This window comes from Leiobunum rupestre, chromosome 5 (genome assembly GCF_980474605.1).
Source record: "Leiobunum rupestre chromosome 5, qqLeiRupe1.1.hap1, whole genome shotgun sequence".
Classification (NCBI taxonomy): Eukaryota; Metazoa; Arthropoda; class Arachnida; order Opiliones; family Sclerosomatidae; genus Leiobunum; species Leiobunum rupestre.
Window position 1 is genome coordinate 59688524 of NC_143388.1, and position 9299 is coordinate 59697822.

A 9299-nucleotide genomic window follows, 5' to 3' on the forward strand; every position below is an offset into this window, starting at 1 on the left:
ACCTGATTATATCCTTCATGGCGTTCGTTTCGCGTTTCTACTTCGGACTTGAAACTCTTCATAACTTAATAGAACATGGGGCTTTGTATTAGCTAGACATTTTATTCTTTTCGTCGTGTACCCAAGTTTATAAAACCTTTCTTAAGTGTTTTAAAATTATATTGGTAATAAGATTTGATGAAGTTTAATCATTAAAGATCCAAGACAAGTTAAGTTAAAAAGAAACTGGTTTATTTAACTAAAACGCAAAATATTAAAACACATCAAAATTCATAGGACAATGATAATACAAGATTGAGATTGCGAGTGAGATTTATATATATATATATATATATATATATATATATATATATATATATATATATATATATATATATATATATATATATATATATATATATATATATATATATATATATATATATAGTTAAAAATTAAACGTTATCAGATAAAAAAAACTTCGTTACTATGTACAAACAATTAAAGCAGGAGCAGAAAAGAGAAAAGTGCAACACTTGTCCTCGATGAAGACTTTTTTCTGCGTGTGGAGATTTAATCTCTGGCGAACGCGTAAGACAATTTCGTTTCCAAGTGGCTTGGTGTAAAAATATAAGCCAACTGGTCTTCGGATGCTGATGTGCTTCGTGTGACGGTGGTAGAGCTCGGCATTTGGATAAGAAATAATCACTTTATTTATTTTTATCCACAAACGAAAATTATCCGAAAAAAACCCGATTATTTAACATGTCAAATTGCTATATAGCCGTGGATAATATCCATGGATAAACAGTTAATCGTAATTTTTATGGTTAATCAAAACTAAAGCGGTTAATTTATCTGTTTCGCCGAGCTCTAGAGGTTGGAACTCTGGATTACTGATTAGTATGATAGTTCCACCACCTTAGGCCTAAGTCATCCAGCGACTTTTCTAAAGCCATTCATTCAGGTGGCCGGCTTTCAATGCGTAGGAGGGTGGTGACAAGCCCTTCGCGCCACGCGAGCCAACAGCTCCCTACACTAACTATAACCGGTACGTCGATGTCTCTGTCTCCTTGAATGTCGTAGAGAATGCCTCAGAGCCAATAGGTATCTTTTGCCGCCTCTGTTGCTGCTACCAACTCGGCTTCTGTCGTAGAGAGAGCAAACCAAATGACATGTTGCTTCCTGCTGGCACTAATGACTGGCGTGGACCCCAAGAGACAAATCGATCCCGGATGTTGATAATCTAGTCTTTCCACAGCCTGCGTATTCTGCGTCGCTGAAAAGTACGATAGTCACACTGCAAATTTGAGGTACATTTAAAGAACACAATAAAAACACATTAAGATCACCTAGAACGGTATCGATTTAAGATCACATACATTTCAGGAATGTTTGAAGAACACCTACAAAGTGTCCTAAAAGAGCTTTAATCATGTTCTTAGCACTTTTCAACGTTCTTAAAACGTTAACATTATATGAACTAAAAATGTTCTTATGATCTAAAAGTGTGCTATTAAAGTGAACTTAATATGTTCTGAAAGTGTATGGTGCACTTAAATTCCCAATTTAAGAGCACCTAAAGTGTTCTACAGATGTTGTTTTTGGAAGTGTACTTAAAAGGTTCCAGGAAAAATAAAAATCAATTTAATGGAATTTTATTTACATTTAATTACAAATAAAATAAAAATCAATTCATACCGGAAGGGTCAAATTCTACTAAAACAAAAAAACTACAACTGGAAGCACAAACAGCCAACACACTGGTAACACACGAACACAATATCTGGAAACCACTAAAATAAAAATAAAATTCTAAAAATTTGAGCCAGAAATGTTAAATAACATCGTTAAAAACTTAACAGGCACTCCAATTTATTATATTAAAAGTACCCAACTTTGCAAGTTAAATATTAATCTACAGTTACAATATGCCTTATACGGTAGTTATGTTAACTAAATGATGTTAAGAGTATTTTATAAAAAAAATCACAATAAATATTGTTTTTTTAAACAGTGTAGAAACAATTAGTGTAAAATAAAAATTCACTTATGCAGAGACAGAATTGGTGTATGCGATGTAAAACCTGTGATGATAATATGCCTGAAGTTCATCCAAAACCAAAACATAAAGTTGGGTAAAACTTTAGATGATATTGCGTCAGGATTCAGAATATTAAATTTTTCATTTTAAATACTTAAAATTTAAACTACTGGCAGTTCTATTACTTAATTTTGGTGTTTTGCACTAAAATAAGTTGAGAAATAGCACCTAGTTGGCAGTTCTTGACCATTCGTAATGGTACAGTACTGCCACCAGGTGCTATTTCTCAACTACTCAGTGTGAGGCTGTGAGCGACCAAAATAATCTAATACTGCTGGCAGTGGATAACAAAAAGTATAGGAAAAAAACAATTTGTTTTGGAATGGTCAAGTACTACCACCAGGTGTTATTTCTCAACTATTAAAAATGCGAAACACCAAAATAATCTAATACAGCTGCCAGTGGATAACAAAAAGTATGGGAAAAAAACAATTCTGGTTTGTAATGGTCAAATACTGCCACCAGGTGTTATTTCTTAACTATTCAAAGTGCGAAACACCAAACTAATCTAATACAGCTGCCAGTGGATAACAAAAAGTATGGGGAAAAACCAATTCTGGTTTGTGATGGTCAAATACTGCCACCAGGTGTTATTTCTTAACTATTCAAAGTGCGAAACACCAAACTAATCTAATACAGCTGCCAGTGGATAACAAAAAGTAAAGGAAAAAAACACTTTGGTTTGTAATGGTCAAGTACTGCCACCAAGTGTTATTTCTCAACTACTCAAAGTGCGAAACACCAAAATAATCTCATACAGCTGGTTGCAGTACCTGATCATTACAAACCAGACTTTCTAGACTTTTATGTAATCCACTGGCAGCTGTATTAGATTATTTTGGTGGGTCTTTTTGGGTTAATTTGCTGTAACTTAGGTAACTTCTGTTTGACCCTGGGGAAGGGGGGGGGGTTATTATTTGAACCACATTGGGTAATTTTTCCTCTTTTGTTTCCAAATCTTTGGACTGGAACAATAAGGACCTAGATTTTGGTTCAAAATTTGACCTCACTTTTTTTAGAGTGTGTACCTCAGAATTGTGAGCGTGACCTAATTCCTACTAAAAACCCTTAAAAATGGCTATGGGAGGCCATTTCGCACATGTAGCTTCAAAAATTTAACTCTGGAAGAAGAATTTTCAATCAACTGTACCTCAGAATTTTTGGTGGAGTCTTATTTCCCACTAAAAACTTTTATTGTCAGTAACATCTGCTTAAACGCCACCTCTTACTATTAGCGCCTGCCGCCAAAAGAGGGCGTACTTAGAGATCGGTGGAGCAGATAAATTAACTGGCAAAATTTCAATTAATCATAAAAATTGCGGTTAACCGTTTATCCATGGATATTATCCATGGACACAAACGATTTAATATGGGAAAAAGCCAAAAATAACTGATTATTTTTTGGATAATTTTTGTTAATGGATATTATCTAAACAAACGGTTAATTGTTATCCAAACGCCGACCTCTAGGCGTACTCATTATTCTTACATGAACACAAACAAACTAATCATGTTAAAGTTTTGAACATTAAAATGTGTTCAAAACCTTAACCCGTTTTGCCTGTGTAATATGAAAAACTGGAGACATCTCAAGATCACTTTGAAAAAATAATGTTCTTGATATGCGAAACAAACGTTCTTGAAATGCAAAATGTTCTGAAAATTTTCATTCTACAATTTTAGAACACCTAAACACTTAAATACCACCATGATTTACAAGAAGAACACACAATGATTTTTAAGAACATTGTGAGTTCACATAGACACATTACAAGATCACATTGGAGCACATAAGTGTTCTCGACATGTTATCTAAATGTATATCAAATTTGCAGTGCACTGAGTTATCAAACACGGACAGTACACTGCAAAAAAAACTTTCACTAGTAAATCACTAAAAGCACGCTAAAAGTGCGCAACAAAATCGGATCACTATACACCAAGAGATCACATTTGGAACATAGTACTTCGTGTGTGTGTAACTAGTGTACTATAGTGATCTACAAGCGTGAATAATACGTTCTTTAAGCAATTCAAAAGTGTGTACAGGTGGATCACTAAAAGATCACCAGCGCAACAAAATTGGCTCACTTGCTCACTTTAAGCACACTTAGGAAACATATAAGAGAACACTACTGTTTAAGTGTTTTTTGGTGTGTTTTTAGTGTTCCTGAGTGATCTTGTAGTGTTTTTTGGCATTCTGAAAGTGTTTCAAAAACAGTTCAAAATAGAGCACTGCGCAACAAAATTGGCTCACTTGTTCACTTAAAGCACACTTAGGAAACACATAATAGAACACTACTGTTTAAGTGTTTTTTGGTGTGTTTTTAGTGTTCCTGAGTGATCTTGTAGTGTTTTTGGCATTCTGAACGTGTTTCAAAAACAGTTCAAAATAGAGCACTAAAAGATCACCTGCGCAACAAAATTGGCTCACTGATCAATTAAAGAACACACCGGAAACACAGTAGAAGACTTAAACAGTAGTGTTCCCTTATTTCTTTAAGTGAACAGGTGAGCCAATTTTGTTGCGCAGGTGATCAATTAGTGCTCTAATATTGAACGGCATTATTTTTGTTTGCAATTTATTAACGTGAATGATATAAGTATCTTTTTCTGCTACTACAGATATATCTAAAAAAATAATTTAGACACACTTTTGAATTGCTTAAAGAACGTATTATTCACGCTTGTAGATCACTATAGTACACTAGTTACACACACACGAAGTACTATGTTCCAAATGTGATATCTTGGTGTATAGTGATCCGATTTTGTTGCGCACTTTTAGCGTGCTTTTAGTGATTTACTAGTAAACCTTTTTTTGCAGTGTACGGAGTGACATTACCGCATTCCAGGGATCAGTCACTTCGAAAAATTGTGTACAAGATTCCAAATCAAGGAATCATGATCCATGATTCTTAGATTCTACTGGGATTCTGGAAAAACGATTTTCGAACTTTGAATCCGCGATTCCTATATACTCCTGGTTGATTCTCTATATTTCATTAGATTCCACTTCCTATTCCGTTATTTCCACTATAGATTCCACGATTCTTTAACTGACTCTTTGATTCTTAGATTCTACAACGTTCCAGTAGTAATATATATTATTTGAAATCGATTTTTAAACTATTAAATTAAAAGCAAACCGGCTTCATATTTTGGTATTTTGTAGTCGGTTTATCGTTTAGGAAAATTTTCTATTTTTGCTAATAATGTGAGCTTTTCAAAATTTAATCTAGAAACACTCTTTCTAAATTTGCAGTGTGGGGTAAGTGTAATCAATGTTAAATTTTCGTAAAATAATTTATGGTTTTTAAACAACTTTTTATAATTTTTATTTAAATTTACTAAATAAAGGTAATGTTAAGCTTTAGCTATCTTTATACGCATCTGGGTACTTTAGTTTAAAAACCTCGTAACATTAATAATTAAGATCCGAGAAAATCAACTTTGAAACTGATTTCTATATGATATATATTATAGCTCTAGTTCAGTATTATAAGTTTCATATTTATTATACGTTTATTGTTAAAATGCGCAATTAAATATAGAGGTCGGGGATGGTTAACTTTTATTCAATAGATAAAGCTCTCAAAATTATTCGGAAAATGTTTTGATCAAGTAATTTATATTTCTGTACTATCCGATTAATTTTTTGATAAATTTGTAAAATTAATCGGAAAAACGACGTTTTTTTCGATAAAAAGCTCAAATTTTACGAATAATACATGTTTTTTAATCATTTTCCGAAATATTAACCGGTAAATTTCTTTGTTTACATTTTTTTCCCGAAAAAAATCAATTTGAACATGGCTAATGATTAACCGTCCCCGACCTCTAATTAAATAGTTTAAAGATTTCATTTGTTTTGTTTTTTTAGTCTAGTCTGTATTGTCACAAAAAACACATTCGTGTCCATGGAATTTAAAAAGTGGACACTCGACGGAAATATGTTCTATATATGTCCTAGTAATTTTACAAGTTTACATTTTAAGGGGGGTGAAATGTGAATTTTTAAAACCTTTAACCTAAAAGTATCGCGGAATAATTTCAAATACATATTTTTATAGGTATTTGACTAAAGCACAACCCTCTAAGTTTTAAATGTAGTTAGTAATTAAGGAAATAGTTAATTTCAACTGGATACGTTAAGAAATATAGTCGAAATCAATTCGGACGTTCCTTCGTTTTTTTCATGTTGAAAGATGCGAAAAAGGCTTGAAACGATTTTAATGAAAGTTCCTCTTTGTTCAGATATTGAGGGTTCTTGAGCATTGCTTTTAGTATTAAACCGTGATAAGAACCGCGTAGGATCAAAAATGTAATTTGAACTAATTTCAACATTTTCCCCTCCCCTTTTACCCGCATTGTTTTCCCCTTTTACCCGCATTGTTCCACCCCGATTGTACGAGATTGTTCTTTAAACAACTGCCTATAAAACGATACCTTCAATTTCATCATGTGATGTTCCTTTTAAGAGATATGGCAACATTTTGGTTCAATAGGGGTGAAAATTCGAGAAAAAGCTGAGAGTTTTTAAATTTTTGCCACCTTTCCGCCCCTTTTGCCCAACTCTGAACATAATTGGTTGTTCCTAAGTCAAATACCTATAAAACGATATATTTGAAATTATTGTACATTGCTCCTTTCAAACGCTACGGAGACGTTTAGGTTAGAGGGGGTAAAATTCAAATTTCGACCCCCCTTGAAAACTCCACTGGTTTAAAATAAAATAGAAACCTCTGAAAAATAATACTAGGACACATAAAAATATATTTCCGTGGGTGGAGTTTCTACTTTTTGAATTAAATGTGACCACACGAAGATATTATTTTAGAGCTACGAAAAAAATATAGCTTGTTGGGACACCATATTTCACCTCTGGATGTAATTTCATAGTGATTGGTCAAGGATTTCACGTGATCACCATCCCCCCACATTTTGGGGGTAAGTGTGATCAGTAACAGAGTTAAATTAAATAATTAATATTTAAATAACTATTTACTCGATATTAATTTTTTTGCGTAGTTGTGTAGGATAAAGTGCCCATATTAATGGTGCCAATTCTTAAGAGTATGCTATTTTGTGTTTAGGAATAATTTCAAGTAAACTCCCAAAAAAAATATTTTGATCACACATACCTCCATTGACCCTATCTCAAAATATTTCAGATAAAAAAATAAAAATATTTCAATAGGGGTAAAACAACAATTACTTTCTATTTATATCTGGAGCCATTTTAAATATGTTTTAGTATAAATAAAGGTTAATGTATTCCGAGGGGCAGATCACTTTTTTACCAGATGTCCTAATAATCATGATTAAAAATTTAATCCTGGAAATTAAATTTTAAAAAAGTTTGATTGCCGATACCCAAAATACCTTATTTTTAAAAAAAATATTTTTTGGTCTCAAAAGACTGTACTTGATGTGGGCTTTTATTGTATTAAAATTTGTTCTTGTGTATTTTGGTTTTAAAGAAGTGACATCTACCCACTTTTTAAGCGTTAAAAACGAGTCTCTAAAAATTATTTTTCTATAATAATGGTCGTGAGGTAGTCTCTTAAAAAATATTACCTTGTGTTTTTCATTTGTAATAATTTTATAATCTCAAAAATATGATTATTTTGTTCGCAATATTTTTGTTTTATTATTTCTAGCTATTATTAGTTAACTTTTGGTCAAATTTTCCCTCAAAATTGACAGGAGGTAATATTCCCATGAAATTTGATTTTGAACTTTTTTTATTAGCGAAAGGCCCTTACCACATTTAGTGCTTCGTACGATCCCCTTCAGCTTTTAAAGATCATTCACGAATTAAGTACAAGTTTTTCCGTACTTTTAGTATTTTTATGGTTTCATAATGATTTTTATTGAAAGTTTGAAATATATCTTAATTATCAGACACTGTTTTTTAAGTTATTAGGTTAAATGAAAAATAAGCGACATCTTTTATATAACTATCTAAACAACTACTAAAGAGAATCTTTATTTTCGCGCTTTATTTTTCGAATCTCTAAAATAAATTCCACATTTTACTACGTGCCGGAAGCGATTTTCGTGCGCGCCGGAAACGAGTTTCTTGCACGCCGGAAGCGAGTTTTGACGCGCGGCTTCTGGAATTGGCGCGTTGTTTTTTTTTCAGCGCGTCGAAATATTTTGATGACCGCGATTTTTTTGCGCGTCGAAACGAAATATAACGCGTTAAATTTTGCTTTTGTCGCGTTATGAAATGCAAAATGTAAGATTTTGCACTCGCCAAAAATATTATTAACGGGTGAAAATTTAGCGCGTTAAAATCTTGCACACCTGCCAAAATTTTAATTTCAAAAATTGGGCGTGTCCTAAATAAGCCAATAGCGTGCTCGTTTACAAATATCAACCAATGGGAAAGTGCAAATGACATTGAAGAAATTAACCCGCAAGAAACCAATTTTGCGCGCTAAAAGTTTTGGCGTACTGAAATGTTTTCTACTATCGCTAAACTCCGCCTTTACGTTCAATTCAAACCTAATTGGTTGAATTTAAATTTTGATATGTAAAGTTAAAATTCATTGGCTTACAGGCCTTGCGCGTTAAAAAGACTCGGTATTTTTAAATAAACCTCCGAAATATTTTGACACGCATCGAAATATTTTTGCACGCAAAAATTTTACGCATTTGATTGGTTAAAAACTTGTTTTCTGTGCCCGGATTGGAGAACGCGATTTTGCGCGCCAAATTTTCCAACGCGCATAATTTGGGCAAATTGTGACACATTTGGCGTTCCATAACCGAGCACCACTGGGACTAGGCCACTTAGAACCAAAGGTTATGTATTTGACCCGATCGTAACAAGCATTCAGCTCCGAGAAGAAGTTAAGTTCCAAACAAGACTTAAAAGAAACTTAGGGTTATCGGCTCTGCAGCTTAGTTTTGTTCGAGCCTCCTGTGCATCAACGGAGCGAAACTATTCTCATCACCAAATCGTCGGCCACGAGCTAAATGGTTATACCTCTTTACGTATGATAAATAGCAACATCCGTATGGTTTTTGTTATTTTTGAAGTTGATAGATTATTTGAGAACACGTGACTCAGTAGTCTAGTCATAGATGCGGCTTGGAACGATTGTAGTCGCATTGTGCATCTAATTAATTTACTTTTTTATACTCTAGTTTTTGGTTTTGCATTGTCTACTCATTTGCATAGATCATCCCGATTTCTTAGAGTAGG